The 22709-nt window shown below is 32.1% G+C and overlaps 1 pseudogene; it reads right to left on the bottom strand.

Annotated features, from left to right (window-relative positions):
• Positions 1-5655: 5655 nt before the first annotated feature.
• LOC149539362 (G-type lectin S-receptor-like serine/threonine-protein kinase At2g19130 pseudogene) lies at positions 5656-8072 on the bottom strand (annotated as a pseudogene).
• Between the last annotated feature and the right edge of the window lie 14637 nt (positions 8073-22709).

The raw sequence follows: 22709 nt of genomic DNA, 5'->3' as shown, positions 1-22709 counted from the left end.
AAGATTATATTAGTTATATCCTTTGACAAAATATCATGATAGTGATACATATTATTCTTCCTTAAGATTAGATTAATCTTCTTGTCTTGTAGCTTCCTAAATCAAATAGGTCAATAAATTTCAATAGACAAGGGAGCTGAAGAATTCAAATTTTCCAAGTTCAATTATTTCTATTTCAAGCTTGATCATACCCTACATCTCACTAAATAGTAATCATATGTAATAATTGACTAGTTATTTAGATCTAAGTTCTTTATTTGAATAGTTGGTAAGAAGTTATTAGCACTAATATTTTGGTCATATATTGGGCTTACTTCTATACTCCTCTTGTGCCAATCAAATAGTCACATAAGTTTGGTGTTATATTAGATATGCATTTCTAGTTAAATATGATGAGAGGCTATTAGTATTAGAGTTATGGATGATGCACAGGGCTTACTTTCATGCCCCCTATATTCTAATGTAGTGGTTGCAATAGTTTAGAGTTCTCTTGGATAAGAACATCAAGTTCTTTGGACTATCACTAAACTTGTGGAATACTTTTCATGTAATCTAAAGTTTATAACACATATTTGAAGGTACTTTCACACCCACTTTTAAATGCTACACTTTAAATTATTCAATTTCTTCAATTCATGAAAATTATTTTTGCTTATTAATTAGAGAATTTTACCTTCTACGTATTCAAACGTGTTGATCAAGAAGATGAAATAGAGTATTTATAGTTATGAATACTATATTTTTAAATATCTTTCTATCCATTTGAATATTATTCTTTTTGAAAAGGACTCATTGGGACATTAACATTTTTCAAAATTAAGTGGTTCTATATCAAAGCCTCAAAGTAAATTTTCTCCATTCAATCATGTGCAAGCATATTCTTATAGATTTAACTTTCAGATATAAGGGGATCCAAACCTACGTATGTATCTATCCAAAAATACTCAAGTACTCCAGGTATGCTCTTTTGAATTTAAATCTCTTTACAGTAAGGTATTTCTTGTATATGTTGAAATATATTCATTTGACATTACTAACGTGTCTATATTTGAAAGCTGTTATGGCTACCCATTTATATTTTATAATGATGACACATAATTGTTTTATATAAGAGGTAGCATTTAGTAATCTTAATTTTCTTAAATTCAAGATTATATTGATATTAAAATCTCAAGATTTTTGTTATTATAATCATGTTATTTTAATATTGAGAAAATGAATGTAAGCATGTTATCTAATGCATTTGTGAGCTTAAATTTAATATCATTTACAATATGTTAAAAGGATTGTACTAGAGATATAGATAATTGAGCCATAAGATATTAGAAATTAAAATAATACTCTTCCTTCAATTATATTCTTATATTTCTTGGATGTAAATGCCATTTTATTTTTCAAATGAAATGAAATGGAATTGATTTGTTCAAATAGTTTGACAAAATTTACTTGAGGGAGTTTTATTCAAAAAAATTGTTTGGTGATATATATAGATGATATGATGTGGATTTTTGGCAATATTCAAGATATGACAAGTTACTGAGAGGGGAGAGGTGAATCAGTAACTTTAAAACTTTCCTTTAAATTTACTACACATCCATCTATGCTACTACATACATTAGTTCTGAAAGATAAAACATTCATCACACAAAAGAACACAATATGTTGGTGACCTAGAAACCTTCCAAATAGAAAGTAAACCTGGGGTGGGTATGATACCCACAAAACTTCAATACTATAGCATAAAGTTGGCTTGTTAAGGCTTACATTGATCACTTTTGGTGATCTACCCTATTAGGAGCACAAAGGACTGCTAGGTCCACCTTGTTAAAGGATTTACAAACATACAATGAAGTATGCACTCAGTTAAGAGATTTATATAAAGATTGTTAAGTATACCCTATTAAAGGATTTAGAAGCTGGTTCACCTATTAAGATGAAGCAGTGGATCTACTTACAACTGATTGTAGATAAGATCCTTTATGCGCTGATCACCTCATGTGATGAATATAACTTTTTCGCCTCTGTATTGACCTTGTTGTATTCCTTGAACTACTATTGAAAATCCTTCATAGATACTTTTCAAAATTACTTCACATTCCTTCACTATTCCCTTTTTTTTTTTGATATATGATATCTTACAATACATCTTAAATATATACCTTTCAAATTTACAAAATTGAAAGGTTGGCCAAAACACAAGTGAACAAATACATTACCAAGTTGGCCCAATAGTAATAACTCAGGTTCACTAAATTGACGCAGTGACCTTCTGATACACAGTGTCCACTGCATTACTCAGCATCATCATGCACTTGGTAGAAGTGAAGGCTCGGTCCATACTAATCACTCAAAGTAGTTCTAGGCTCGGTAACAATAGGTGACTCAGTAGATGTAGTGTCACTCGGTAGATACTGCACGCTGAGTTTACCTTGCTTTACTCTATCAACACTATTTCTTCCAATGCTCAGTTTACTCTGAATCTCCATGACACAAACTTTCTACTTGGTAGACACTGTGAAGCATGGTAGACATTGAGAAACATGGTAGCTTTAGCAATGCTCAGTGTAAACTACTTAACTACTAAGCTTACAAGATAACCACTAAATGCTCGGTATAAACTAAAGACTGAGTGATAAGCTCGATAAGCATTAAGAATCAAATAAGTGTTGTCACTAATGACAAATACAACATAATGCCAATAGTGGATATCATTCTATCATTGTTCTTTCATCAATTATGTTCTTATATTTCTTGGATGTAAATATCATTTTAGTTTTCAAATGAAATGAAATGGAATTGATTTATTCAAATAGTTTGACAAAATTTGCCTAAGGGAGTTTTATTCAAAAATTTGGTCTGGTGATGTATAAAGATGATATGATGTGGATATCATTCTATCATTGTTTCACTATATCTCAAGAGGAGTAAGAAGACATTTGTGAAATGATGATGATTAACCTAAAATATTTTCCTCCTTGAATCATTGAATTATTTTTGTTATGCACATGTTTATATATTTCAAATGTTTTATTCTAAAATAGTTGGCTCCTAGGTCCAAGTAGCATCATGCATTATTTCTTCTAACTCAAGCTTCATTTTTATGGGAAAGGCTCAATGAAGTTGGGGCTCTCAAATAGTGTAGCAAATTGTAAAACAAATAAGACATAAAAAATGTATATATTGTTGTCCAAAGGGTAGAATCACATTTTTATGTTTTAGCCTCAGATTTGAAGCTATTTTTGTGCAGAAAATGTTTTTTTCCATGTCTAAATTTTCCTTGAAACTATATGTCACAATTTAATATCAAGTTTTCATCATTTTTATGCATTCTTGTCAAGTCGAACAGCCTCCAGAATGCCCAACAATCTCAAAAAATGACCCATATTTTAATAATTGTGAGTGTTGTTTCAACATTTCAATGGAGGACATATACATGTCTTGAACTATGAGCATTCATAAATAGGAGTTTGAATGCATTGTCATGGCTTCTCGAAAAAATATTGTGTTAATTCCATGTGAAGTTTCTAGTTAGCTTGACTGCGGATCTCAAGAACATTTATGTGCACATAGATGGAATAAGAAAAGAAAATGAGCATACATGCTTGTTTGCCTAAATCATGCTAGACATCAATAGTATGCATTAAAGATGAAGTATTCTTCAGCAATGGAGATTATGCAGCCACCACATTATAATTTCATGTCGCGGGAAACACACAAAGGGAGAATGTTGATGATAGTATCATTATTCATAACTCTTTCTTACCTTTGAAGTTTAGGTCTACATGTTTCATCACAAGTAAAATCTAATTCCAACCTAGTCTCACAATATGAGAGAGCATACAAAGGAGAGGCTTTGAAATCGCGATATCGCCAAGGGGATTTTCTCATCCTCCTGAATTGACGAATACGTGATTATAAAAGGTAAAATCTTTATTAACATTTTATTTTCTCACTTTTACTTTGCTTTGACTTTAATGTTTCAATCTCAAAAAGGGGATATCTTATGGTTTAATTTTTTAATTTTTTCTTATAGATGAAATATTCAAAATTGTAAATATTTCATAACTATTATGTATGGAAAATAATTAAAACTTTAATCTTTTCAAATTATATTGTGCTTTAGTAATAAATATTTTTCAAATATAAGTTTTAATAATCTCCTTTTGAGGTAAACCCTAAATTGCCAATTTGGAAAGCATATGTAGGAAGGGTCCTAAGTTCATATTTTTGCAAGGTAAATACTTCAGAACCATCGAAAAAGCCACAAGGTAAGTGGAAAGGTAAGAAATAATATTTTATATTTGGATGTATTCTTTACATACTTGAAGGATATAAATATCAATATTAGGGAAATAGTAGATTTTGGTCATTAATCTACTTTCTTTAAAGTACGTAGTTAAATCATTTTGATTTATATTTTTAAAAAACCTTTAGAAATATTTTATTTCCCTCAATACATTTAAGCATGAAATGGGCTTGAAGTGTATTTTCTATGAGTATATCTTTTTTAACTGTTTCCCTCATTATGAAATTGGAAGTATAAATTATCCAAGCCCTAACATGTATTAATATATTTCCAAGGTAAATAACTTTAAAGATAAATATTTTCTAAGTAAAATATTTTTCATGTCTCTAAAAATATATTTTTGGGAGAAGAATGAAAATTTTTCCTTAACAATAGGAATATTATATATTTGAAAGTAGAGCTTTTATATTAGTGAAAGTAATGATTATAGCAATTTTACAATTCAATATAAAGTAAACACTCTTTTTGTGCAATTGCTTGACGGCTCTTGAGTCCAAACTCATCTATTGCACTTCCTTATAAAGAAATGGAAATATTGGTAGTTCCTTTACATCTCTTTTGGCTTATGGTGTATTAAACTGCTCATGTTCTTCATTGTCTTTCTTTGGATTAATACTATGGATGTAAACAATGCATGAACTTGATCTACACTGGGCTCCTTTAGTTGGGGTTGAATTCATCTAGGCTTGGGACTAAATTTATTGTCTTTCTATCTATTGGTTGGTGGGGCTGACACAATCTCTATAGATTTGATAATAAGATTATGTGAGGGTTGACTCTCTTTGCCCAAAAGGATTAAGAACTGGTCATTATATGTTTATTATAAGTGCATATGTATGATTGTAGGTTAGTGATGTTCAATCCATGAGTATTGCATAGTTCATTTCTCAATATATTAATCTCTTTAAAATAATTCATACACATTGATTTCTCATTGAGAGCCATTACCAACTCAAGAGTATCATTAAGTTTGCAATCACAATCCTTATTCCATTAAAAATTAAGTTACAACCACCTAGGTCCTGCAGAGCCTAAAGTGTGGAGGTCAAGAACAAGCAAAGATTCAACCTTCTTCATTGACCAAAATTGTGTTGAGTTTCCCAACATCGAGTAAGTCAAACAACAATTTTTCGCACCAACAGGACCTTCAAAAAAAGACAGGACATTGCAATAATTTTAATTCATGAAAAATAGATGCTATTACATAAAAAACTGATTTCTATAAAAATACATATTTCTAAATCTACGATTCTATCCACTTACAAATCAAAGATCTGTCAACATTTCTTTTAAATGTTAAATTTAATCAGCTTACATGTAAGCTTTACATTATTCTAAATTAACCTCTACCTAATAACTAATAACTATAGCTTACATGTAAGCTTTACATTATTCTGGATCAACCACGTCACTAACACTATCACTATCTGTGTTGCTTTCATTTGTTCGATTGTCAAGAAGCACGGGGCTCATAGTTTGCAAAGGAGATGGCTCCATCTTCCCTTCAAGCATCAGCACCATTTGCCCCATGCTTGGTCTTATGTCGTCATTTCTTTCAATGCATAGTAATGCTACAACAATTGCTCTTCTCACCTCTTCAATATCTTCCTTCTCAGCAAAACCCTTTTCGACAACATTAATCGTGTTCCCCTGACTAATTTGAGTTGCAGCCCATGGCGGAAAGTAATACATACTTGAATCTTGCATGTTGAGATCGATAGTTCTTCTCCCGGAAATAATTTCCAAGAGCGTCATACCAAAGCTGTATACATCGACCTTTGGAGTTATGGGAACACCAGAAATCCATTCGGGAGGTCAGAATACGACTTAAATCCCTGCTCACAAGCTTTGCCAACCCGAAATCGGCCAACTTGGGGGAAGAATCAGCATCAAGCAGAATGTTCTCAGGCTTTACATCGCCGTTAATGATGCGATCTCTGCATTCCTCGTGGAGATAAAACAAAGCTCGAGCAGTGCCTAAGGCGATCTTCAACCGAGCCTTCCAGTCGAGTACCTTCTTTTTACTTTCGGAGCCTCTCCTGAAGAGTATCGAATCCAGCGATCCATTGGGCATGTAATCATACACCAGTAACCGTACTTTGAATCCTTGTGCACAAAACCCTCGAAGCCTTACTAAATTCCCATGTTGTATGTTCCAAAGTGAGCTGATTTCCGCTCGGAATTGCTTCTCATCTCGGCTTGAACTGAACTCCAATTTCTTCACAGCCACAAGACTACCGTCCGGTAGAGATCCTTTGAAAACTGAGCCAAATCCTCCACTCCCCAACTTAGATCTGAAATTCCTAGTCACAATCTTCAACTCCTTCTAACTGAACATTCTAAGAAAAGAGTCGGACGAATCTTCACAACGTTCAATAGATTGTAGTCGATCGTGTCGCCTCCTCCACATAAAAAATGAAAAGACAGCTAAAGAAATGGCGAGCGCAGTGACAATAGCAATCACAAGAGGCATCACGGTTTTGCGTTCGGATGACGATGGTGGATCAAACGTTGCAAGGGCAGACGCAGTGGCTACTCGAATGAAGACATTTGAATTGCTGATTGATGAAGAATCACGCAAGTCAAACAGAGGTGTGGACCAGATTTGGCAGCGGCCTGAAGGTGGATTGAAAGCATAAGCAGTGCACGAGCAGTTGCTGAGGCAGGCATTCTCGCAATCCGCCTTTGTGGGCGCTGGGAATGAAGAACCATAATCAGTAAACGACGTTGCGTTGGAGTCGATGAATCTGTCGGATGTGCAATTCAAGGGGCTCCGGCGAACACAGCCACTGGACAACCACTCCCGTGAATCCCAGGCTTCATTGTCTTTTGGCGTGAAACAATTTACACAGCTGCCAAATTGAAAATTGTTGAAGTTACAGACGCCGAAAGCGCTGCAGAGGCCATACACAGCGCATTCGTCTGTGGGCAGAGACCAGAACATGGTCCATTTATTTCCATCGAACATAGCAAGGCGAGTATCTCCGGACCTGGTCAAGAAGAAATGCATGGGCATCTTATGTGTCAGTGTTGAACGGACGTACATACCAGAGCTGGTGATTTCAACACTGATATTGAAAAACCTTTTGCTTGGCATTTCTGGAAGATGACCGAAAATTCTACCATCCCAAACTCCGCTCTCCCAATATGTAACAGAGTTATTCCATATTAGCACAAATTGTTTGGCGTCAGATGGATCCGTCCGCATGGAGAAGAGCCCAGGAGCAGGATCCAACGAGCTTTTCCAAGACACCAGTTTTAGTTGTTCCCCAAATATCATTGCAGGCAACCGGGTGTCTGTCGGGTTCTCTAAACTCTGCCAAATCGTTTCAGAATTGTTGTCATCAGCGCTCAGCATCAAAAAATTACCGGAGTCTAGTATCACAGCACGGGATGCCTTCTTCGATATGTTGACCGGCCAAATAGACGCACCCTCCGCGTCCAACAGATGCAATTTACCTTGGCGCTTCAAAACTCCAGATTTGTTTCTCGCGGGAGTCTCTCTGTTACCCACCCAAACGATCATCTGCTGTGGCATATTGGCGTACCAGATTCCTATATACCATTTATTGGTTCCATTTTGGCTGAAGAATCCCAATTCAAATGTACCATTCTTTGAAATCAATGTCTGATTTCCAGCAAGCGAGGCGCCCAAGGAAAGAGTGTCTCCAGCCTGGACTACTGTTGCACAATAACTACTCAATCGAATAAACACAGCAACCGCAAGAACAAGTCTTAACCGGAGTTTTACCCGCTTCTCATCCATCGCCAAATTGTGAGAGATTGATCGAACCTACCCCGCGCTTTAAAGTAAGAAGTTGGAAATATAAATGTTCTTCTAGCATAAATGTCGTCGAGGACCATGATAGGAACACGAATGGTGGCAATACAGGTGGTCATAAAATAATTGTTGTGTTGCATTCTGACAAGGGTGAGAGTCAAAATTAACTAATCTGAAAGAAATCCGACAAGATATTGCGGGTAAGGTTCAAGTATGACTTTACGAGGCTATGAAACATTTTAAAATTATCGGGATGAATATTGCGGTATTGATTCTACAGGTTTCTTTTTATCTTTATGTCTTAAATTCAAAGCATTGTCAAAATCCTGCACTTTACAATACCAGTTTCTCCAATTGGGTAGGATTGAGTATCTCAGCAGAAGACACTTTCAATTATTGACACCGAAATTACAAGGTTCATGTTAATTAATTCTATTCAAAGAAAATCATTGAATTTAATGGTTTGATTGTGTTAATCTTTAAAATGAAGAGACTGCTGCCATGGAGAAGCCAATCGTTGAACGCTAACTCCAAAGCATGGAATGACAACCAAAACAGTAGACTAGGAAAATGAATAAATCTGATTGCAGAAAGTGCCGATCCACTCTGAAACCATTCAGTGAATTCAGAAGGAACAAAAAAGACGGGTCGAAGGAGACTTATGGAAGCTGGTGGATTTTCTCTGTACGCGGCTTCCCAACTAAAAAATGTAAACTCCAAACGGATCCTCAGTCAAGGAACTTGTGTTGAGAGGAAGAATAAAATCTTTTGCCGATAACATTAGCTTCTACTTACAATGGCAATAGGAAGAATGAAACATCTCGTTTCGCAACAAGAGGCGAGCCGCCTTTCATTGAACTACATGAGGCAGCCAATGAACGAGTCCACGCGTCCAAAAAACTTCTACATAATAGACAACGTCTACGCAACACCCAATTTGACTCATACTACTGACTCATACATTGTAGTTATTAGCTTATATATAAAATAAAATTAACTAACAATTGTATCTTAGTGTGCAATAGGTACATGTAAAGATGTCAAATAATTTATATGCACTTTAAATTAATTAATCCTTATTAAACAATGTATAAATTTTAAAATATTTTATTTTTATTTAGAATTGTATTTGGGCATAAAATTAATTTTGATGAGAATCATTTTGTATAATTTGATTTAGAGTTAAAATGGTCTATAGTTATTACCATAGATTTGTATCGATATTAACTTAAAATGTATAAGCTAACATAATTCACAATTACAAATACTTTTGAAAAAATGAGTCTATATTGCATGGTTTACCAACATATCAACCTAGTAAGGTCCTTAGTGATACATTGACTAAAAAGGATTCCACCAATTATTTGTTTTGGGCAAGAAGTGATGAAGCTTTGTAACATGACTTCTACACTATGGAGAGAGTAATAAGACAATTCATATTGTCAATTTTAATATAATAGCTATTGCTTTGACCTAAATTCAAAGTGATGAAATTATGTGGGAGAAGATTACTTGGTAGAATTCCCTAAAGATATATTGTAATTTTTTTCTACAATAATAAAATATGCAAAATTTGTCTATAAAATGTTGCTCACTTTCTCTTTGATTGTGTCAAATTATCTTCCACACAATGATTTTCTTTCTACGATCATAGAATATGCCAAAAAGAAGAGCTTTACAATTAGATATCTATTTTATCACAATATATAATGGACGGCTTTATTAGATATCTCTTAGATATCCTCCCCTTTGAGCTAGATATTTGATAAATTAATATTGATAGTTAATAATAAATGTAGATTTTTAAGTATGCATCTCATCATTATTTTATTTTTGTTTAAATTATAATCTCATTATCATATCATAATATTATTTATCATTACATTAACTTCTATAAATCTTTCTATTATTATCTTATCATATCTTTATATCTATATATTTGATATGTTTAAAATAAATTAATAACAATACTATCATAAATAATTTCATTATTATAATATTAATATTAAAGTCTCTCTTATGGATACTATAAAATAAAACTCTAATATTACTAACATAGTATTTATATAATTGTATCCATATTATCCTATATAATACTATTAGACATTATTTATAAATTTAAAATAAGAATAAATATATATTAAATATATATAAATTATATCAACATAAATTTGTAGTTGGTGATACTGAATTCCCATTCAAAAAATACCAATTTCAGCAGGCAAATCAAAGATACAATCACAATCAAAGGTAAAATAATTAGAAAGATTGTTTTTCATCCTCTAAACCAGAAGTCTCTATACATTCCCACTCATCTCTATAGTGGCTAAACAATTTGAGCAATTGTGTCAATTTTTTACTGGTTTTCTCAAAGCAACCCAACTAAATGAGCACCAAAATTGTCTAAAAAGCTCTCGATTGAAGCACATCCAACATAGCCAAGAACACAGGAGATCCATGGCCACCAATCCTCTTTCACATATGTTTTTCTTTGCTTCTGATAGGCTTTCTAACACAAGAGGGATTTCTTCGACCTTTATGAGCTTCACATGAACTGTAATGTCCCTTGAGAGTTAGTATATGGTGGCCAAAGCTACTCTGGTCTCACATTTCTTCACCATCTCTACTAGATCTTTCTCTTCTAGAACATCTACTGATTGTTCTTTGAATGTATGATTGGAATAAATCATTTAAAGCCATTGCTCAAATTTTTGGAAAAAATGGGGTTGTGGATTGTAATGTGAGGGAAAAAAGAGGGGAAATCAAAATTGGAGTTTTGAATGAGAGAAAAAATTGGGGAAATCAAGATTGAAGTTTTGAATGAGAGCCAAAGCAGAAGAAATCAAGAGTGGAGTTTCATATGGAGTTTTCTAAGCACAATCATACATTTTTCCTCCTATCACATTTGAGTTGAGCACAAAATTCTATCCTAGATCATGCATTATAATTTTATGCTTCAAGCCTCAAAAATATTGATCTGTTAGACTAATTGTAGACTCACCCAATAAAGAATACCTGCAAACCCACCTAGGGATAGCCTTCACCTCCCCACTTCCAACTGTCACCCCAATCTTTATCCCAATCAAGGCACAACTAGTCCCCCAAAAATGGCCACAATTGTTAAGCTTCTATCTTGACCAACATTTGTTTGACAGATAACAAAAAGAGAGTTCACAAGATATTATTTGTTGTATAGTATGGATGTAAAATCAAAGGTGAAACACTTAGATGGAAGCTACTATAATGTGGACATCTCTCATCTCGACCCAAGACATGAATAAATTTTTGCATTTTCTATTTATGATGGTGGAACTACTAAGATTTCTTCGATGGTCATCCAACCTTATCCTAGATTTCCAACCATCAATTTTCAAAATCATCTCCTTCACTTCATATTGGGAATACCTACGACATAATTAATTAAATATTAAAATATAATGAATATAACATTTTTAATTAACAATTCAAATAAATTCTTTTGTTTGGGTTTTAAATAGACAAAATCCCATTTTAAAGTCTCTAAAGTTGTAAAATAACATAAAAGTGGTAGAAATAAAAACATTTAATTACATGGCAATTAAATATGGTCTAAACACATTTAAGGAGTTGAGTATCCATGTCTAATCGAACTCTAAATCAAGATTCCACCAAGGCTTACAAAAAATGGGCCACTACAAATTGACCACAAGATACAAGACCATTACCTTCAATAAAGACACTGAGAAAATAAAACTCATGCTAGTAACCAATCCTCAATTACTTCAAAAGAGGCATCTCAAAAGAAAGAAAACTAGATGCCAATAAGGGCACACACAAATTAGCAATCATTCCCTCTTTGGTTTCTTGGAAAACCCAAATAAAATCCATAGAGACATCAATCCATGGGTCCTTTGGTATTGGCAAGGGCATGTACAAACAAGTATTTTGACCTCATCCCTTAGCTATTTGACACAACTTTCAAGAAAAACATAATTGTTCACATATCTCCTCATATTAGGCCAAAGGAACTTCTCATATACTAGACCTAATGCCTTCTTTCTTCCAAAATGTCCACCCAAACTATTTGAGTGCATTTACAATATTAATTTTTCTCTTCACGATCCAAGGGGGATGTAAAATTTAGACCTGTTAAATAGGAAACCATCTAACAATATGTAGCCTTCAAATGAATCCCTTTTGGTGTAATTTTGACTATTTAGAGTTGCCAAAATGATGCCAAAAAATCCAATTCATTGAAATATTCTCTTTTCATCTATTCAAAGAGAACCAATACATGAATCATTACAACTAAAAAGTCATGTCTTCTAGTCAAAGCATCAAGCACTACAGTTCTCTTATCACTATGCTTCACATCAAATATATAGGCTTGTAAGAAAGAAGCCCATTTAGCATGCTTATGGGTTAATTTACCTTGTTAATTGATATACTTCAAAGCTTGATTGTCAATCATCAAAATGAAATCCCTATGTCAAAGGTATTGCTCCAATACTTCAAAGATTATACACTACTGTACATGAGGGAAACACATATTCATGAGACCTTTGTGTAGAATGCAATCAGAATATTATTGAACTAATCTAGAGAAACAACTACTAAATAATGCATCTCCAAATATCTCATGTTTCCCTAACTACAATTGCTAAATTCACTCTCAAACTAGCATCTTAGTGATAGTTCTAGAATGAGATTATGATATTTTTTTAGATCTATGCAAGACTATATGAGATCTATATGAAGTGCAAGATATATCAAGATAAGGACATGAAAATGCTAAAGATATGTGTATTCATGAGATTAAACAATTCTAAACAATGCTAGATAAATCTTAAATGGTGCTAAAATAATACTAACAATATATATAAAATTGATGTTAAATAAATGATTAAAATGCTAGCTCTAATATGCCTACAGTAAGGATGCATGAAAATTGGGTCACTTTTGCTTTTGATTTTCCCTTCTATTTATAGGATTTTAAAATGAGGTTGGGGTAAAGATCTGGGATTTACCTTTTACTAGAGTAAGGATGAAAGTGAAAATATCTCACAAATCCTCAAGAGGAACACTCCAATAGACATGGTTTGTGAGGATAAATAAGGATTTTCAATTCTTTTAAATTCTAAAATGGGGGAATGGGGTTTCATTTTTGAGAGGACAAATGATTTTTGTTGATTTATTAAATGTTGGATTTCTTTTCAACTTTTGTCTTTATCTTTTTCCTCTATATTTTATTTTTTGATTTTATGAATTGAATTTTCTCTTTGAAAGTAATTTTGATCTTTTTTAATTTGATCAAGGGTTTAGGCAATTAATTGATTAATTAATCAAACACCTTGACATTGTAATTCATTTGAAAGTCTATCATTTTCCACATTTCTTTGATTTTGTCCTTTATTTTCATTGTTTTATTGAAATTCATGTTGTTTAGTTCTTTGTCAATTTTAGGGTGCCTACAAATGCCCCTCTTTGAGATAGTATGAAAAGCATATTAGTTCAAATAATGTCTTGATTTTCTAACTTTTAGCTAATTTTTGATGACTGAGTGTTTGATCATTGATGTTCTACTAGTTCAAAGTTGATACAATGCCTAATTATTGATGATTTGAACTTTGACTTTGATATTGCAATATTTGAAACCTTTCGGTTTTAAAAGTTTGTTTGGATTCCCTAGTTAATTTGATTGTTGTTGAATTTTGGATGGGGTAGAACATTTTTCATGCCATGGTTTGATATAGGTATGTTTTCCCCTTGGAAATAAAATTGGAAAAGTTAATTTTACAAGTTATGGAGAATCCAATTTTATTTCTAGAAAATGTGAATGAAAAAGTTTGAAGATGAATTGGATAGTAGGTATATCATTGAGTTTGATGGAACAACACCCATGTCAAGAAAATGGGTCTAAAGGCATTAAATAAGATGAAGGATGTGTAAAAAAAGCCATAAAATGCCCTAAGTGAGGGTTAAATAGGTCAAAAGACCCTTTACCCTATTAATTTTGACATTCCCCATTTACTTTGATCCATTTTGAGCTCTAATCTAGTGAACATGGTGGTCCCATTACAAGAGCGTAGATTTGAAAGGGATAAAAAATACTAGCATCCAACCACCATTCCAAAATTTTGAATTTTTGTATGAACTTGTGAATTTTTGCATGATTTCAATTAGGATTTATGCTTGCATCGATTATTTTAGTTCATTTAATATTTTCTATAGCACATTTAAATTGTTTTAGCGCATATGCAATCTTAAATAAAGAATTCACAATGTGAAATAACACATTTACAAAAGCCCTTGGTGATTACAATAGAGGAATCATATAGTTTTAGTGCATATGAATAACATTATAGTGCATTTATGTGTTCAAGCACATACATATGGTCTTATAGTGCATTCATTTGTCACACTAGCACATTTGAGATTTGATGAATTCTGCATGTGTGATAGTTTGGGGCTTGTAATGTTGTAGCGCATACAAAATATGGTAGAGCACATTCCAAGTTTTTAGCACATTTTGTTTATAATAGTGCATATGATGTATCACATAGCACTTATGCAGGGTGTAGCACATTTGTGGCATCTGATAGCTTACTTGTTTAGTATAATAGTGCTTTAGAGTTTTACAATGCATTCATTCTCTATTGTAGCTCACATTTTAGTAGTGAATAGAGCTTGGAAGGTCAAATAGAGTTTGAAATGGCTGATGTGGGGTTTGTTGAATATCAAAGAAGCTAGATAGGTGAAATGGAACATGATGAGTAGTCTAGCATAGTCTGATACATAATTAGATGTTGAATGGGTAATGAGAAAGTTGATATTAACCCTTAAAGATGTCCATGCCATAACCAAAACAAGATATCAATGCCCTCACAAACTGATATGTAATATCAATCAAGTATGTTAGATAGATGGAAAAGGTTCCCCCTCAAGATGCAAATTAGGGAAAACCAACATGCCCATCTCAAGATATAGAGGACAAAAAATAATGGGTTCAGGATTGAATCATTATCAGGATAGCTAAAAGTTGACTTAAAATGATGTATGATAATCACTTGTAATGAAAAATTGAAGTCATTATTTTATTGTGTTATATAGGTATATGCATGTAAGCTCATGGTTCAAGGATTATACTCATGGCCACTAGAGTCCATTAGTAGATTGCTAGTAATTGATTAATAGATCATTGATAGATGTGGATTCAGATATCTTTCCAGATGCCTTAGTTCTAGGTGAACTAAGAATTATTGAAAGCTATGGCCTAGTGGTGACACTTAGAATCAAAGAGTTCTAATCACAACAACCTAGAGTCATTGCAGGCAACATGGTCATGTTCAAGGGGGCCACAATTTTTGTCAATTGAGGAATCTGAATTTCCAATTGGAGGAACAAGGAGGTGTAAATATCCAAGTTAAGGATAACACTCCCATGGAAGAAGATGATAATATGCCAAAGGACATGAATGAAGAAGACAGCATTGGTGTAGCTGATGAAGATGCTTATGATGATGGTACTAGCACAACTGATAATGATGATGAAGATGGTCTTGATTTACCTATACTTGAGAAGACACACGAGCCCCTATGCCAAGGTTCCCAAATAACTCTTCTCTATACTATCGTGTTGTTGGTGAACTTGAAGGTTATGAACAATGTCATGTATGGTAAGGTATACCATTTTTGTCATCTTCAATGTAAGCATACCATTACTATTAATTATATTAACAATTCATATTTTTTGTTGTAGGTTGATAGGTGAGTTGTTGTTACCACCATCAAACATTCTACCTCATTTTTACTAAAAATTATCTACCATTATGAATCAAATTGGAATGAAGTATCAAACAATACATGCATGTCCTAATGATCGCATTCTATATCATAAACAACATGAATTTGCAATAGAATGCCCTGATTGTCATATTAGTAGATATATATTAGATCAAATAACAAATAAGGTGCCTCACAAGGCTCTTCAGTACTTTCCCATTATTCCATGTCTTCAATGACTATTCAAGTGCACTAGCTTGGCATAATTTATGGATTACCATGTATGCAACAGAAGTCAAGATGAGACTATGTGAATGCCTATAGATGGTTTCACATTTAAAGAGATAGAAGAAACATGGCCATACTTTAAAGAAGAACCTCGTAAGTTCAAGCTTTCATTGGTAGCAGACAATGTCAATCCATTTGGAGATATGAGATCTATTTACTCAGTGTGGCCTATTTTTGTTATTAACAATAGCATTCCTCCTTGGAAGTCCATAGAGAGGGAGCACACAATGTTGTCAATGATTATATCAAATATTTTTCCTATTTAATAGTTGTCTAAATTAATTTATAAACAATGCATCAAAATGGTCATAATAATTATGTAATGTTTATATTCATGCAATTACTAGGTAAGAACCAAGTTAAAGATATGACTGTGTATATTGAGCCCCTTATTGATGAGTTGTTGAAGTTATGGATTGGGATCACTATGTATAACATCTCTATACCAATAGGACAAAGAGAATTTCAATTCCATGTAATGTTTGTATGGACAATACATGATGCCCCTAGGCTAACTCATTATTGTGGTATATTATATTGTTAAGGTCACATATTCTTGGTCTATTATAGTGGTTACACATTATTTTTGTATGCTTAAGTTGCATATGATAATTGTACATGATCCAATTGTACATGATCTTTTAGGCCTTTAGACAAAGGAAAAAATTTCATGTCTAGTTTTTGGTCAAAAGATGCAATCTCATCATTCAAGAAGTTTAGGAAAGAAAGTATTTGATGAATTTAGGCACTTTCTCCACAATAATCATAAGTATCAAATTATTGAAAAACATCTTTTTAATAGGAAAGAAGAGACAACATCAAGGCAATAGAGAATGACACCTCATTTATGGAAGTTGGAATACAATTGATAAAATCACAGAGGTAATGTCTAGTTTGTGGTTTGAAGCTGGAAATTTATATTTTGATAATGTCTTTCATTTAGTGATGATGTAGTTGATGCTCATGAAGGTTTTCAAGGCATCAATGACCATCTTCCTAGAGAAATAAAAATCTATCCCAATCAATTTAGTAGGGTGTCATACTACACGAATCTTCCAATCATGCATCTGTTTGATGCTATGCATATTGGAAAGAATGTAATAGAGGCACTATAGAAAATATTGGATGGAAGGCATGATAGAGAAAAATCTACTAAAATTTGTAATGACATTCATGAATCCAATCATGTACTGAAAGATTTCATTGAATCAAATAGCAATGGAGATCACATAAGGGTATGTGCAAGATCATGGTGTGCCAAAAAGTGGCGATCTGAAAAATATGTAGTTCTAAAATGCCTCAAAGAATTTCAAAATCTATTCCAAATTTTTTCTCACGCATCCTGATACTCAATGAAAACAATTAATACCTTTATAATTCCTACTATATCTTTTGATACCAACCTTATATGGTCATCTTTAAAACATCTCGAAAATGTGTTTTTGGCATGTTTTTATGTGTTTTTTACTTCAAGCATGTAGCTGCCGACTTTTTTTTAACCAAAATTTGATGTAATGAAAAGAGTTTCTTAAGAATGTTCTTAGCTTTTTATAAATGTAAGGTTTTTCAAATTATGAGTTGAGTAAGTAATTATTACTTATTTTCTAATGGAGTTAGCTACAAAGTGCTGATTGACATACTAGTTGAAAAATAGCTATAACTTTCAAACCATATAAGATCTGTGAAATCCAAAAGATGTGTCACATTCTATGATTTGAATAGTATAAGAAAAAAAAAAAAAAAACTTAATTTTGATTTTTTTTGAACTAGTTAAGATGGTCAGACATGGGAGTTTTTTAATTTTAAAAATAGTATAGTAGAAAATTCATAATTAATTATTTATTTGGAATAAAAATTCCCAAAAATATGTGTCACATCCAAGCATGAGTCTAGTTTATATATCTAAAATTATATTTAAAAATATTATCATTTGATTATGATTAAGGTGGTCAGACATACACCTACTTTTTATTTTCGCCTTGAAATTTTTGTAGAATCGCATTAAAATCCAAACTTTTGACCAATCAAATATTTTTTTCTCTAGATAAGGCCTTGTATTTTAGAAACTAGATTCAATTTTCTAAAAATTATTTTCTTACAACTTTTTGATATAAATTCTAGAACCACTTTAAAATTATGTGTCAAGTTGACATAACCCTGATTTGCTAGTTTTTCACTACCACTTAAGGCCATAGTTTGGTACACCATGATCTTGCACATACCCATAATTATGAGTGCCCTTCCTTGGTTAGTAATGGAGCAACAAAGTGGTGCATTAAAAGAAGTCATAAAAAAAAAATATTCGTAAGATTTGCTACAAATATAAGCAATTTTGTATCAAAGAAAGGTGATTTTAGACTAGGGGTGAAAGCACATGATTGTTATGAATATCTTTTTTAAGGTAAGTCATGTTCTCTATTTACTATATGTTTGTAAAATTGCATGTAAATATATTGTATTATTTCATAATATATTGAAAAGATCAATTTTAAATGATTGCAACATGTCCTACCTCTATACATCCCACACTAGTTTGACAATAGTATTACGAATGTTATATGTGATCTTGGCAAATACATGAGATTAGAAGTGTTATTTCTTATATTTGTTGTACATATATTATATTTATAACTTGCTTTACATTTTATGTAATCTATTGTATATTTTTATTTGAAATTTTATTTATATGTTCTTGCATGTTGAATCTCTTTTAGGTGGTTATCATCCAAAGAAATTGATTAAAAAAATATAAAATACTAGAAGAGATAAATTTCACATCTTATGTGTGATGTGGAAAAGTGTCTACCTTCAAATTTTTTTATTGTTCAAGAACACTACCTCATACGTCAAGTTGAGAAGATTGAATTGTGTGGACCTATACAAACTAGGTCAATGTGGATGGTTGAGACACACACTTGAAATTTATGAAGAGTTTGGTTTAACAAAGAGCACATTCTAAGGGTTCTATGGTAGAGGGATATATGGTATACTAGACCATGGTGTACATTAGTGGATATCTTCCAAAGTTTGCAACAAATATTCATGTAGATCACATTAAAGATCCCAACTCTAGTAACAAATTTGAAGGGGAGTACCTGATAGGGAAAGGTAGATTGAGGAGAGTGAGTGGTAATTATAAGATGTTATTATAGTTGATTAATTCTTATCCATCATCAATATATGTTGTTTCTAATTGGTCTAGTTATTTTCTTGATAGTTGGTCATGAGTGGGATGCACTACATTTGTATATTTGCAAACAATCTTGATTGGATGATGGTATTGATTCAATAGTCTCAAGAAAATGGTCACTTGTTCGCATGGGATGGTGTTGCATCATTAGTTAAAGAAGCTCATCATAATGGAGATCCCAATGTTACAATGATGGTACTTGATCTAGAAAATGGCTTAAGAGATAGAAAGGTACACACAAGATTACTAATCATGACCCATAAGTTTAATATCAACTCATAGAACAATGCAAATAATCTTGACATGTTTGAATAATTGCAGATCAAACACCATAGAGTTATGTACTACCATGGCTGTAAATTTTAAATAAAAAAGTTAGATGAAATGAAGAAAACTTGTGATTCTAGTATAAGTACAGTCTTCCAAGTCACCAATATTTCATCTAGAAATGAAATATATACTCAGCAATTTGAATATCGATATTATGACATTTTGGATGATATAATTGAGTGCAAATTTGATTTATTCAAATTAGTTCTATTTATCATTAAATGGTATACGCTATGACTGAATTGAAATGATCTTGAGAGGACTATTCTCCAACATGATAGTGGATTTACAATGATTAATATAAGGTTATTTGAGCTAGTTGGAGATGAGCCCTATGTTCTTCTAAGCCAATGTGAGTAAGTGTTTTACTTTGGTGTTCCACATAAACCGAGTTGGTCATTTGTTGTTAGACATGATCCAAGAGGAAGGTTGGTAAAGTATAATGTGATGGAAGAAGAAGATATTGAAGAACAAGAAGATGAATGATCATGAATGACTATTACACAATGATGATGATAAAGAAGAAGATTCTGGTGATGATGGTGATGATCATGAGATTCATGATCATGATCATGATGACGAAGATGGTGATGATCAAGGTGATGATGGATATGATAATGGTGATGAAGATGATGATGATGGTGGTGGTGATGAAGATGGTGGTGGCAACAAAGATGATCAAATTGACAAGTATGATGATGGAGATGATGATGATGACATAGATGAAGATGATGATCAATGAAATATCTGTCAATGTATGATCGATGTCAAGTATGATGGGGTCATGATTTATTTATAGAAATTTGTTTGACTTGTATGTTTTTATAATTAAGTTATTATGTGTTGAACTCTACTATCGTGGAGTATATACAATGATATTGCATAGCTACCACACATATAGTAGAGGTAAGGAATTAAAAAACATACAATGATTTTAATGAATGTATCATGTAATTTTTGTCTTCTATCTAATTTGTAGTATATTGATGGAAGGCCAAAAGCAACAAGGAATATTGTATGATTTATACACAGTTCTCAACCTATATCAACTAATAAGTGGCCAAATTATATATTTGAGGTATGCATGGAAAATTATGCAAGGATAACTTTAGTGGCTAATATTTTCCAATTAGCTAATCTCACTCGTAGAGTACCCCAAATTTGGCTAATTGTATTATACTTTTGAGGTGTCCATGTTGCCTACGCTTTATGAAAATTAGGTCTCATACTTAGGTCAATCACCAATAATAATACATAAGTATTTGTATTTTAGTGATAACTTCACCAATGGAAGTTAACTTTTCCATGTGATAAATTAAATATTTTAACCTACAATTTTAAAGACTGGTCCTAATCGATGGTCATATTCACCAATATTTGTTAAAAATTTAAGCTATGTTATAAGTTAAGTACATAAGTTTGATATGCTTCTCTATTCAAAGGACTTTCGATGAAATTTTTTATCTTTTCTCACCATGGCTCAAAGCAGATTTGATTAGGTGACACATGTCTTTATTTCAAGGACTTTCATTATAACTTAGTGTTATTTTAAAATTTTGGCCTAAAATGGGATTTAGGCCATTGGTTTAGGATCATCCAATATTTATAAATAATAAGTGTGTTTCCCAAAACAACCATTCAATAATTTGGAGTGAAACTATAGTAATAACAATTGGCAAAATTTATCCCTCAAGTTTGATAATTAATTAGGATCCATAAAAATAATAAATGATGGTTTCTAGGTATCTTTACTTCTATCCACAATTTTCTTCAATAATGAAATATTCACTAAGATTTTATAATTGTCAAATAATTGTAAAAATATTGCTAGTAAAAGTAATTGTTTTCCTACTTAAAAGAACAAATTTGCCAATAGAAATTAATTTTTCTCCCTTCAACTAATGTTTGATTCGCCAAAGTTTTATAAATTTTTCCAAATGGGGGTTTCTTAAAGTTATCCTTGAAATTATGTTTTTGTTTGTGCAATAAAATCAATAAGTGCAAGAGAAGATCTTCTAATAGATTACAATTTGAATCATGTAGATACCAAAAAATTCCTTATCATGGGACTAGTAAGTATCACATTTAAACCAATTGCCTCCAATTAATATTGACTCCAATATACAATCTTCTATTTTATTAATAATTTTTTTTGGTATGTCTATTATGTTCATTTCACTGTTGATTGCTAAGAATTACTAGTTATTTTCACAAGGTGACATGGATACTCCACAAGGCATAGATAGGGACATACCAACTCACGCATCTTCTTTAACAAAGGTAAACCTTAATTATTGTAATTATACAAATTATATACAAACAAATTTCATATTATTATGTTCTTTTCTTTATGTCTTTGGAGTTGTTTTGAAGGAATTTTACTAATATTGATGTCAAAATTTGATACTTATTGATAGGGAAACATGAAAATGATAACAGATCACATGTGATCTGAAACATAGGCATCATTTTTGGATGATATAACCTGTAGTGCTGACACCATATTCATAGCCCAAAAACTCATACAAAGACACAGTGATGAAATTTTTAGCATTATCCTTGAGAGAAACCTAACCAAGGAAATAGAGGCATTGAAAGAACAATGCATACTTAGAGTCAATTCTGTGAACATAAGTAGTAATTAATCTTAAGGAATAATAGAAGTTCAATAGATATTTATATTTTATCTTATGGATCATAATCTAAAATATTATGTATTCTTCTATAGTATTTTGTGACACTTGTGAGACTGTGTGGTGAACATGGTGAGTGTTGTCGTACACAACCTTCATGCAAGTGACACTTTTTCTTTGCAACATTACTAAATATTACAGTATTATTACACCATTGAGTTTATTTAAGGTAAATTTAGTTATGACTGAGTGCTATTCCATAATTGGGTTTCTATTTGAACTAGTTAGATATATGCCAACTCAGTATATATGTTTAATCCATATATTTAGGTTTAGTGAAAATTATAGTATTATTACACTTTCTTGTATTCCTATGAGAAGAAAGAATGCAATAGTTGTACATGTTGTGAAAGAATATAAG

Source organism: Cupressus sempervirens, chromosome 9, assembly GCF_028749045.1.
Source record: "Cupressus sempervirens isolate cs-2001-9-10 chromosome 9, ASM2874904v1, whole genome shotgun sequence".
NCBI lineage: Eukaryota > Viridiplantae > Streptophyta > Pinopsida > Cupressales > Cupressaceae > Cupressus > Cupressus sempervirens.
This window is presented reverse-complemented; position numbering and strand designations above follow the sequence as displayed.